The sequence below is a fragment of the Pongo abelii genome, chromosome 15 (assembly GCF_028885655.2).
Source record: "Pongo abelii isolate AG06213 chromosome 15, NHGRI_mPonAbe1-v2.0_pri, whole genome shotgun sequence".
NCBI lineage: Eukaryota > Metazoa > Chordata > Mammalia > Primates > Hominidae > Pongo > Pongo abelii.
The window spans coordinates 68,756,253-68,765,432 of record NC_072000.2 but is presented as its reverse complement, the minus strand read 5'-3'; the positions used below and the strand labels follow the sequence as shown (position 1 = coordinate 68,765,432).

Here is a 9,180-nt window from a genome sequence, read left to right as displayed (position 1 = left end):
TACTTGGGAAGCTGAGGAGAGAGAATTGCTTGAACCTGGGAGCTGGAGGTTGCAGTGAGCCGAGATCATGCTACTGCACTCCAGCATGGACAACAGAGTGAGACTCCATCTCAAAAAATAAATAAATAAATAATAAAAAAATTTTTTTTCAATCATTCCTTCATATCAAATATCCTCTTAGTATTAAATTTCCTTAATTATATATGTTTAAATAGTTGGTTTGTTCAAATCAGGATCCAAACAAGGTCTACCCATTATATTTCACTGATAGGGCTATTTTTTTTTTTTTGAGACAGGGTCTTGATCCATCACCCAGACTGAAGTGCACTGGAGTAATCATGACTCACTGCAGCTAAATTTTTAACTTTTCTTTTGTAGAGACAGGGTTTTGCTACGTTGACCAGGCGGGTCTTGAACTACCTGGCCTTAGGCAATCCTCCCACCTCAGCCTCCCAAAGTTCTGGGATTACAGGCGTGAGCCACCATGCCTGACCAATATGTCTCTTGTTTCTTTTTTTACCTAAAAGTTCTCCTTCTAGCCCTTTATCCCCTTGCTATTTGTTGAAGAAACTGGGTAACTTTTTCTGTAGAGTTCTCATTTCGAATGTTTCTAATTACATCCCTGTAGTGCTATTTAACATGTTCCTCCCTCCCTGAATTTCCTATAGATTGGATATTAGATTTAGTGGCTCAGTCTGATGCAGGTTTTGTTTTTTGGCAAGAACATTTCCTAGGTATTCCCAGTGCATACACAGGGCAACTCATAGATGCCCAGGTGTGTTGTAAAGGCCCATCAGGGGGCACCTGATGCCCAGGTGTCTCTCGAGATGTCAGCTGCCACTGATAATCAGTACCTAGATCCATTATTGATTGCACTAAGCGTTCTCAAAATGGTGACAGTCTAGCTGTATAATTCTTTTAATTTATTACCTGGAATATTTCTATAAAGAGAAATTTCCCCTCATCAATTATTTGGGTTGCTCTGAGATACAATTTGGAAGGGAAATCACTACGTGCCATTTTCAGACTTGTGGGGTAGAAAAAGCCAGGGAAAAGAGGCAAAACTCAGATGAACCCTCTGGGCTACTTGGTAAGAGTGTTCCTCAAGGCATTGGTACAGGAGGAGGAGGGAACAACTAATGGAAATGAGATTTGAGATCGTCTAATCTGCGGGTCCTCATTATTCCTGCATGGATAATTATGAATTGGCTGACTGCTGAGCTCTTAGTCTCCACGATTCCTTACCTGCCTGCCCCCTTGCTCTGTTACTGAGCTTTGTCCTTACTCCTAAATTCAGCTCTGAGGGCAGAACCCCACCTTATACTTCTTGAGTCCCTCATAGCCCTAGCAAGGCACTGAGCACTGAGTCACCTATCAATGAATGACTGCTTGTAAATTCAAGGTGATGAATTATTTATTTTATAATAATTCTCACAAGCACTTCTGAAGTGTCTATCTGCTCACAGGGCTGGATGGAATGACATAGTTCCACCCCTCAATAAGTCTTAAATCAATAATGAACAACACTGTCCCAGATCAACATGAAGGAGCCAGATATTTGAATCAGTCTTAAATAAATACGCAAAACACACAAATGTTCCAAAGGCAATATGTTACTGCCAGATTGCCTGCCAGACGCTCACACCAGAGCACGCTCCTGCCCTGCCTTCTGTGTATGAGGATGCTTACATTCCCACCCACTTGCCAACAGTCATTATCATTTCTTCAAATCTTTGCCAATTCTATAGGTAAAAAAATGGAATCATATGTTCTCTTTTTTTTTTTTTTTTTTTGAGACGGAGTTTCGCTCTTGTTGCCCAGGCTGGAGTCCAATGGTGCAATCTCAGCTCACTGCAACCTCCACCTCCTGGGTTCAAGAGATTCTCCTGCCTCAGCCTCAGGAGTAGCTGAAATTACAGGTGCCCGCCACCATGCCTGGCTAATTATTTTGTATTTTTAGTAGAGATGGGGGTTTTATCATGTTGGCCAGGCTGGTCTCAAACTCCTGGCCTCAGGTGATCCTCCTACCTCGGCCTCCCAAAGTGCTGGGATTACAAGCATGAGCCACCACACCCGGCCCATTATATGTTCTAGTTTATACTTCAATCAGTAGCGAGAACTAACCCCTATTCCCATTGGCCATTCGTGTTCCTCCTTTTGTGGCTGATTACCTATTCATGTCTCTTGCTCATCTGCATTGAAGTCCCTGTGTACTGCTGGGTGGGACTGGGTGCTAAATGCCACGATGCATGAAGTCCAGGACACTTTCAAAACAAATATCTATTGTTTTTTAAAAAGAAGAAAATACGGCCAGGTGCAGTGGCTCACTACTGTAATCCCAACACTTTGGGAGGCCGAGGCAGGTGGATCACCTGAGGTCAGGAGTTCGAGACCAGCCTGGTTTGATAGTGAAACCCGGTTTCTACTAAAAATACAAAAATTAGCCAGGTATCATGGCATGTGTCTGTAGTCCCAGCTTCTGGGACAGCTGAGACAGGAGAATCGCTTGAGCCTGGGAGGCAGAAGTTGCAGTGAGCCAGGATCATGCCATTGCACTCCAGCCTAGGCAACAGAGTGAGACTTCGTCTCAGGAAAAAAAAAAAAAAAAAAGGAGAAGAAAATACATGTATGTAAAAAATGCTTAAAGAAAAATAACCTTTGTCGACTTGCAAAATGGCCGCCCGGAGCGTGTTCCGCGCGGTTCCCCCAGCGGTCTCCGGCTGAACCAGCGCTCTTGCCTCCCTGCAGAACACAGCGTGAGGAGCTCCCCCTGGGGACATGGTGTTTGAGTCTCTGGGCTTGTCGAGCACCAGGTCTTCTGAGGATCGCAGCGCAGCACTGGAAGCGGCCGAGCGCGCTCAGCCCGGCGACCACCAGCCGCTCCAGACCCCTGCGCCGCCGCACCCAAGACCCAGCGAGTGCAGCGGCGGCCGCCGAGGAGGTTCGAAAACACGGCCAAAAGAAATGCCGAGAAGGAACTGACAGATAGGAATTGGGATCAAGAAGATGAAGCTGAAGAGGTGGGAACATTCTCCGTGGCCAGTGAGGAAGTCTTTAAGAATAGAGCCATAAAGAAAGCAAAGCGCAGAAATGTTGGATTCGAATCTGACAGTGGAGGAGACTTTAAAGGTTTTAAAGGTTTGGTGGTACCTTCTGGAGGAGGACGGTTTCCTGGATTTGGTAGTGGCGCTGGAGGGAAGCCTTTGGAAGGACTGTCGAATGGAAACAACATAACCAGTGCACCTCCCTTCACCAGTGCAAAGACAGTGGCAGAGCCCAAGGTAACGTTTGGTTCTCTTGCTGCAAATGGCCCTACCGCCTTGGTTGATAAAAAAGTTTCAAATCCCAAAACTAATGGGGACAGTCAGCAGCCCTCCTCCTCTGGCCTTGCTTCCAGTAAAGCTTGTGTCGGAAATGCCTATCACAAGCAGTTGGCGGCCTTGAACTGCTCCGTGCGGGATTGGATAGTGAAGCACGTGAATACAAACCCCCTCTGTGATCTGACACCTATCTTTAAAGACTATGAGAAATATTTAGCAAACATTGAACAGCAACACAGGAACAATGGCAGGAATTCTGAAAGTGAATCTAACAAAGCGGCGGCTGAAACACAAGTCTCCTTCCCTTTTTGGCTCAACAAAATTACAGCAAGAGTCAACAGTCAACGTTTTTGTTTCATGGCAACAAACCTGAAGATACAGCTGACAAGAAGGTGGAGGTGGCATCTGAAAAGAAAACGGACCCATCATCACTGGGAGCGACAAGTGCCTCATTTAATTTCGGCAAGAAAGTTGATAGCTCTGTTTTGGGCTCATTAAGCTCTGTCCCCCGACTGGATTTTCATTCTCCCCTGGAAACTCCAGTTTATTTGGCAAAGATATTACCCAGAGTAAACCAGTCTCTTCACTATTTCCCACTAGACCATTGGAGGGCCAAGCGGAAGGTGACAGTGGTGAATGCAAAGGTGGAGATGAAGAAAATGATGAGCCACCCAAAGTAGTAGTTACTGAAGTAAAAGAAGAAGATGCTTTTTACTCCAAAAAGTGTAAACTATTTTACAAGAAAGACAATGAGTTTACAGAGAAAGGCATAGGTACTCGTACTCTGCATTTAAAACCTACAGCAAATCAGAACACAGCTTTTGGTGCGGGCAGACACCAATTTAGGCAACATATTGCTGAATGTTCTGATTCCACCCAATATGCCATGTACGCGAGCAGGGAAAAATAACGTTCTTATCGTCTGTGTTCTAAATCCACCAATCGACGAGAAGAATGCCACCATGCCAGTCACCATGTTGATTTGGGTAAAAACCAGCGAGGATGCAGACGAGTTGCACAAAATCTTACTGGAGAAAAAGGATGCCTGAACACGCGAAGTCGGCTGCGGAATTACTGTCAAGTTGCTGCTTCTTCCACTGCCCCTTAAACTTAGTTTTTCTTCTCTTCTTTGACATTCTAAGAACTTATAGATAACTTAAAACTTTTGTGAGGAAGATTAATGTGGCCAATAAAACCTTTAAATGTTAAGTGTCAAGAAACCGCACTCTCCCTTAAGAACTGCCTAAAGTGTAAAATACATTTGAATGCAATTTTTGGAAGATTTTTTAATGTTCTTTTGTTTATTAAACTAACCCTAAGTGATTTCTTCAAGGACTGCAATCAGGGTATCGATTCGCTTTCCCAAAGGCTCTTCCAACCCGTGGGTTTTGGGGTCCACCGCCACTACCAGAGAGGCTTTTGAACAGGTGCCCAGCTGTGTTCAGAAGGAACCTGGCCTGTATGCTTCTCTCGGGTGGGCTCAGCCGATGTGTGAGACTTGTACTGTTACCAAATGAACCGGGCTGCCATGCTGTGACAGGCATTTGTCCTCTGCTTTATTTTTATTTTGAAGCTAAAATGTGAGTACTAAGTGTTCACTCAGCGTTCGAATCATTCGCCTGTAACCCTGTGGGCTGCTTCACGAGAATTCAGGACCTGCATTTTCATTCTAAAAAGAAATGAACAGCTTGTGAAGGAGTTTTTTGGGTTTGTAGTTTCTATTCATGAGGTAGTGTTACTTCTTTATCCCCCTAAAAACAAAATGAAGATAATGGGGGATTGCCAGGAATGGGTTTAAAAGCACAAATTTGGTAGCTTATCATCTACACCATGGAGAGTGAACCCTTATGAAATGAAAGTCAAATGAGACCATCCTAGAAAAAGAAGATGCTCGTAGGCATTTGTACCATGATCAACCCCAAGCATATGAAAACTATGACCAAGTGACGTGCCTGGGATCTTTGACACACAAGCCATGTGAATTCACTAGGAAACATGTAATAAGGTAATGGAAGAGAAAATCGTGTGTAAATTTTGCATTTAACTTTAGACAGCAGTATATTATACATTTGATATCTGAAATATCTTTACTTTTTTTAAGAGTAAGATTCCATATGTCTATTTGGAAGGGAGCCATGGTTATGCACACGAATATCCATGTCACTTCTCCAGAGCTGTCAGGAACTAACACGAGCATTCTTTGAAGACTCTGGGCACATGAATGAGATACAGAATTGAATGTTTAAATTTCTACTTTGATTCCTCATGAATCATTTGAGACTAGTACCAGCTGATCTTGTGTACAGGCTCAGGGTCAGTGCCCAAGGGCTCACGTGTGTGTCTTCTGATCTTCAGTGCCTAGTGCATTCTCATTTAGAAAAGAATAGTCAGAATAATTGTGGACGGTACAGTGGCTTTTTAAAGACTACAGTCTTTAAGTGTAAGGTTTGGGGCCGGGAGCAATTTTATGATCAAATATGATGAACTCCTAAGTACCTGAGGTGTGATTGGGCCAACATCGTCATGAGGTTCTTGCTCTACTTTCAGTGTTTTGATTCCACTGGGAGAATTTGGCCCTAGTGTGTGGCTTTGGATGAATCCGTGCAGAGAGAGGTGTGCTTGTACTGTTACAGGATGCTGTCAGACATAGCTATAGTAGGCACCTAGGGAGGAAGTGGCCATTATTTTTACATTGACTTTTGAGAATGCACGTGAGTTTTTTTTGCAGATGATTTATAGTAAGCAAGTGGTTGATGCTGTTAATACTGGCCCTGCCCGATTGACATTAAGTTTATTCAACTTTTAAAAAGATGAGGAACTAAGGGGAACAAATTTAAGTTTGTTGCAACTTAGCCACACATGCTTCCCTGGTACCAGCTGGAATCAGCAGCTCACAGGCATCTTTAGGACACTTCAGTGTATATGACACAGTACTTTGTTAGCGTCTGCATGTGTATGGAAAGTTTACAAAAAATGGCATGAAAAGATCATGATTGGATTTTCTTTTAAACCTGCCCCTTCTGTAAAAAATAGTTTATATATTTTTAAATTAGTGGGTATGTGTGGCTTCCTTTTTTCCTAAAATTCCCAGCAAATTTTTGCTGCTAAGACTATCACTGTTAAAGTGAAAATTACAGGGAAAAATGTGATGAATATACCATAACTCAAAATGTGATATTTTCTTAAAATCACTCTTTTATGCTTTAGGAACTGGTTGGTCTCCACTTTGATTATTAGTGTAAAGTGCCTGAGTATACGTGGATTTTATTGTAAAATTTAACTCCTTGTCTTTTACTTGGGGCACAGGGCCCCCGGAGGGCTTACCTTTTTTCCCCACTATGTTAACAGGTAATTCTGATTTGTGTGTTATTTTAGTTTGACTTATTTTTAACAAAATATTAGAAATTATGCTTTAAAATGTTTAATGTGGACTGAAATTTTCATCTTTTGTTTGAGAATCTATGAAGTGTATCATATACGTGGCCTAAAGCAAGGTGTGTATTTTGTTATTCTGAAATTGTTTTGCATCTGGACAAATACTAAGTATCCCAGTGGCCTTTTTTTCTAAAACCTGTGTATCCATCTCATCCTTTTGCGCATTCCTAGTAAGCAAAAAAATTTGTTATGCCATCTTCATTATTCGAATTACAGACTGAAAATATTGCCAGTTTTTAAAAAAGTTTAGATTATGTTTTCCATGGAAGGACAAGTCTGACTGTTCATGGGCTGATTTTCTTTAAGAGGATTATTCTATTTTACAATTTCAATTCTAGATCACATTTTATATATGCTGCATGCCAAAAAGAAAAAAGAAAAAACTACCTTTTCTGGTGTGGAGGGGAAGAAAAACTAATATTCTACCTTACTAGTAGAGTTCAAAAGTTTTCACTGAGAGCCTTTTCAGTAAAAGTTAAACAAGTTTGTTTTTCGAGCATTTGTCAGTTATTCTATTTCAGAAGAGTCAAAATTCAAGCACGATACATTTTGAAGGCTTTGCAAACTCCTAAACCCCTGATGAGTCCTCTCATTCTGGAAGTGGGAATTTGAGTAGATACTGATTTGTCCCGTAGTATGGTAGATGACGGGGAGGTCTTTTCCAATCGGGCACTCAGAACACAGGCCACTGTATGTTCTCAACCAGTAACAATCATATTGAGGACGAAGGACTCTCCGTTTGATGCAGACACAATTGTAATGGAGATGTAAAACTTCTTAGCAATCAGATGGATAAATTGTTTGCTTTTTACTTTAAATAGGAAGTTGTTTTCTAAAACTAAAATACTTGAATTGTCCAGACAATATAATCTCAGCTTGTATTAGTTTTTGAATGCTCCCATCGAGGAAGTGTAACAATCCATGAAATGTGAATAAATGAAAAGTAAACAAAAAAAAAGAAAAAGAACTTTTAATCTTACTTCTCAGAACCATTGTTAATAGTTAGTTCCTTCCAGATCTTCTAAATATGTAAGTGTAGGTGTTTTTCACACATACGGGATCTTATTCTGTTCAGCTTCCCTATAACCTGTTTTCCTCATAAGAATCTTTGCAATCTCTTCAAAGAATGACAAATCAGTAAGAGAATGATAGTTTGTTAATAGAAAAATAAGCAAAGAGTATGAATAGGTGATTATTCACAAAAGGAGAGGCACAAATGGCCAATGTGTAGAGGTACTCAGCCTTACTGTTAATTGGAAACATAAAACAAACAGATGATTCCATTTTTTATTATTATAGACTTGGCAAGGATTCCAAGAAATCATAATGCCCAGAGCTTGCAAGTGGCGAGAAAGTGAGCATTCTCATACACAGATGCAGGTAATATGCTTTGGAGCTAGCATTTTGGGAGAAAATTTGACACTAGTAAGTTCTTGAGAATGAATCTGCCCTTTGATGCAGCAGTATCACTTGCAGGAGTTTATCCTAAGGAAATGACCAGTAATTTGAGCAGAAACGTGTGTAAAAGAAAGTAGGGGACTGAAAGTCAGGTGCAGTGGTGCACACTGCAGTCCCAGCTACTCAGGAGGCTTAGGCCAGGGCATCTCCTGAGCCCAAGAGTTCAAGTCCAGTTTGAGAAACATAGCGAGATCCAGTCTCTTTAAAAAACAAAAACAAAAAAAGTAGAGGAGTGGGCAAGTACACTGTGGCATATCATACCATAGAACACTGTGGGGCAATTAAAATCATGTTTTAAAAGAATATTGGCTGATGTAGGAGAATGTTCATGATGTATTACCATGTGAAAGAGGGAGGTTGCCAAAAGGGTACATGGTATGACCCCATTTTGCTTGTACATATATGCACACAAATGACTGAAAATATTAACAATAAGTTTTTCTGCATCATGAGATTATGAGTGTTTAATTTTTTCTTTGTGCTTTTCTAAGGTTTTTGTGTTTTCTAAGGTTTTTTACACTGACCAAGTATCACTTGTGGGAAGTAGTGGGGAAGATGTCATTAAAAATGGTTTCCAAGAGAAGTACTGGTTGATATGGGGCAACCACAAATAGACTGAAGAATTTGATTCTAAATAGAGCCAATGTTCTGACACTGGCCAGTGGAAGTGGGAGAAGTGACATCCCCCAACCAAGGTCTTAGGCTTGGGTTACCACTATTGTACCAGGTTTTAGTGTGACCTGACCTCTCAGGGAGAGGGCCCAGGCCCTCAGCCCCAGGGCATTTTCTTTGTTTTCTGCATAAGCCTCTGGGTTAGAGGTAGGAGAGGTAAAGGAAATGAGAACAAATTATTCTGCACAAGGAGGAGGAGACCAAGGTGCAAAGGAATTGGTCCCAGACACCAAGCCTTTTGGCATGACTCACCTAGACTGCCTGAGATATCACCCCACAGGGACAGCCACCAGCA

The 9,180-nt window shown here is 41.6% G+C and overlaps 1 pseudogene; it reads left to right on the top strand.

Annotated features, from left to right (window-relative positions):
• Window positions 1-2,673: 2,673 nt before the first annotated feature.
• LOC100433577 (nuclear pore complex protein Nup50-like) lies at window positions 2,674-5,815 on the top strand (annotated as a pseudogene).
• Window positions 5,816-9,180: the final 3,365 nt, after the last annotated feature.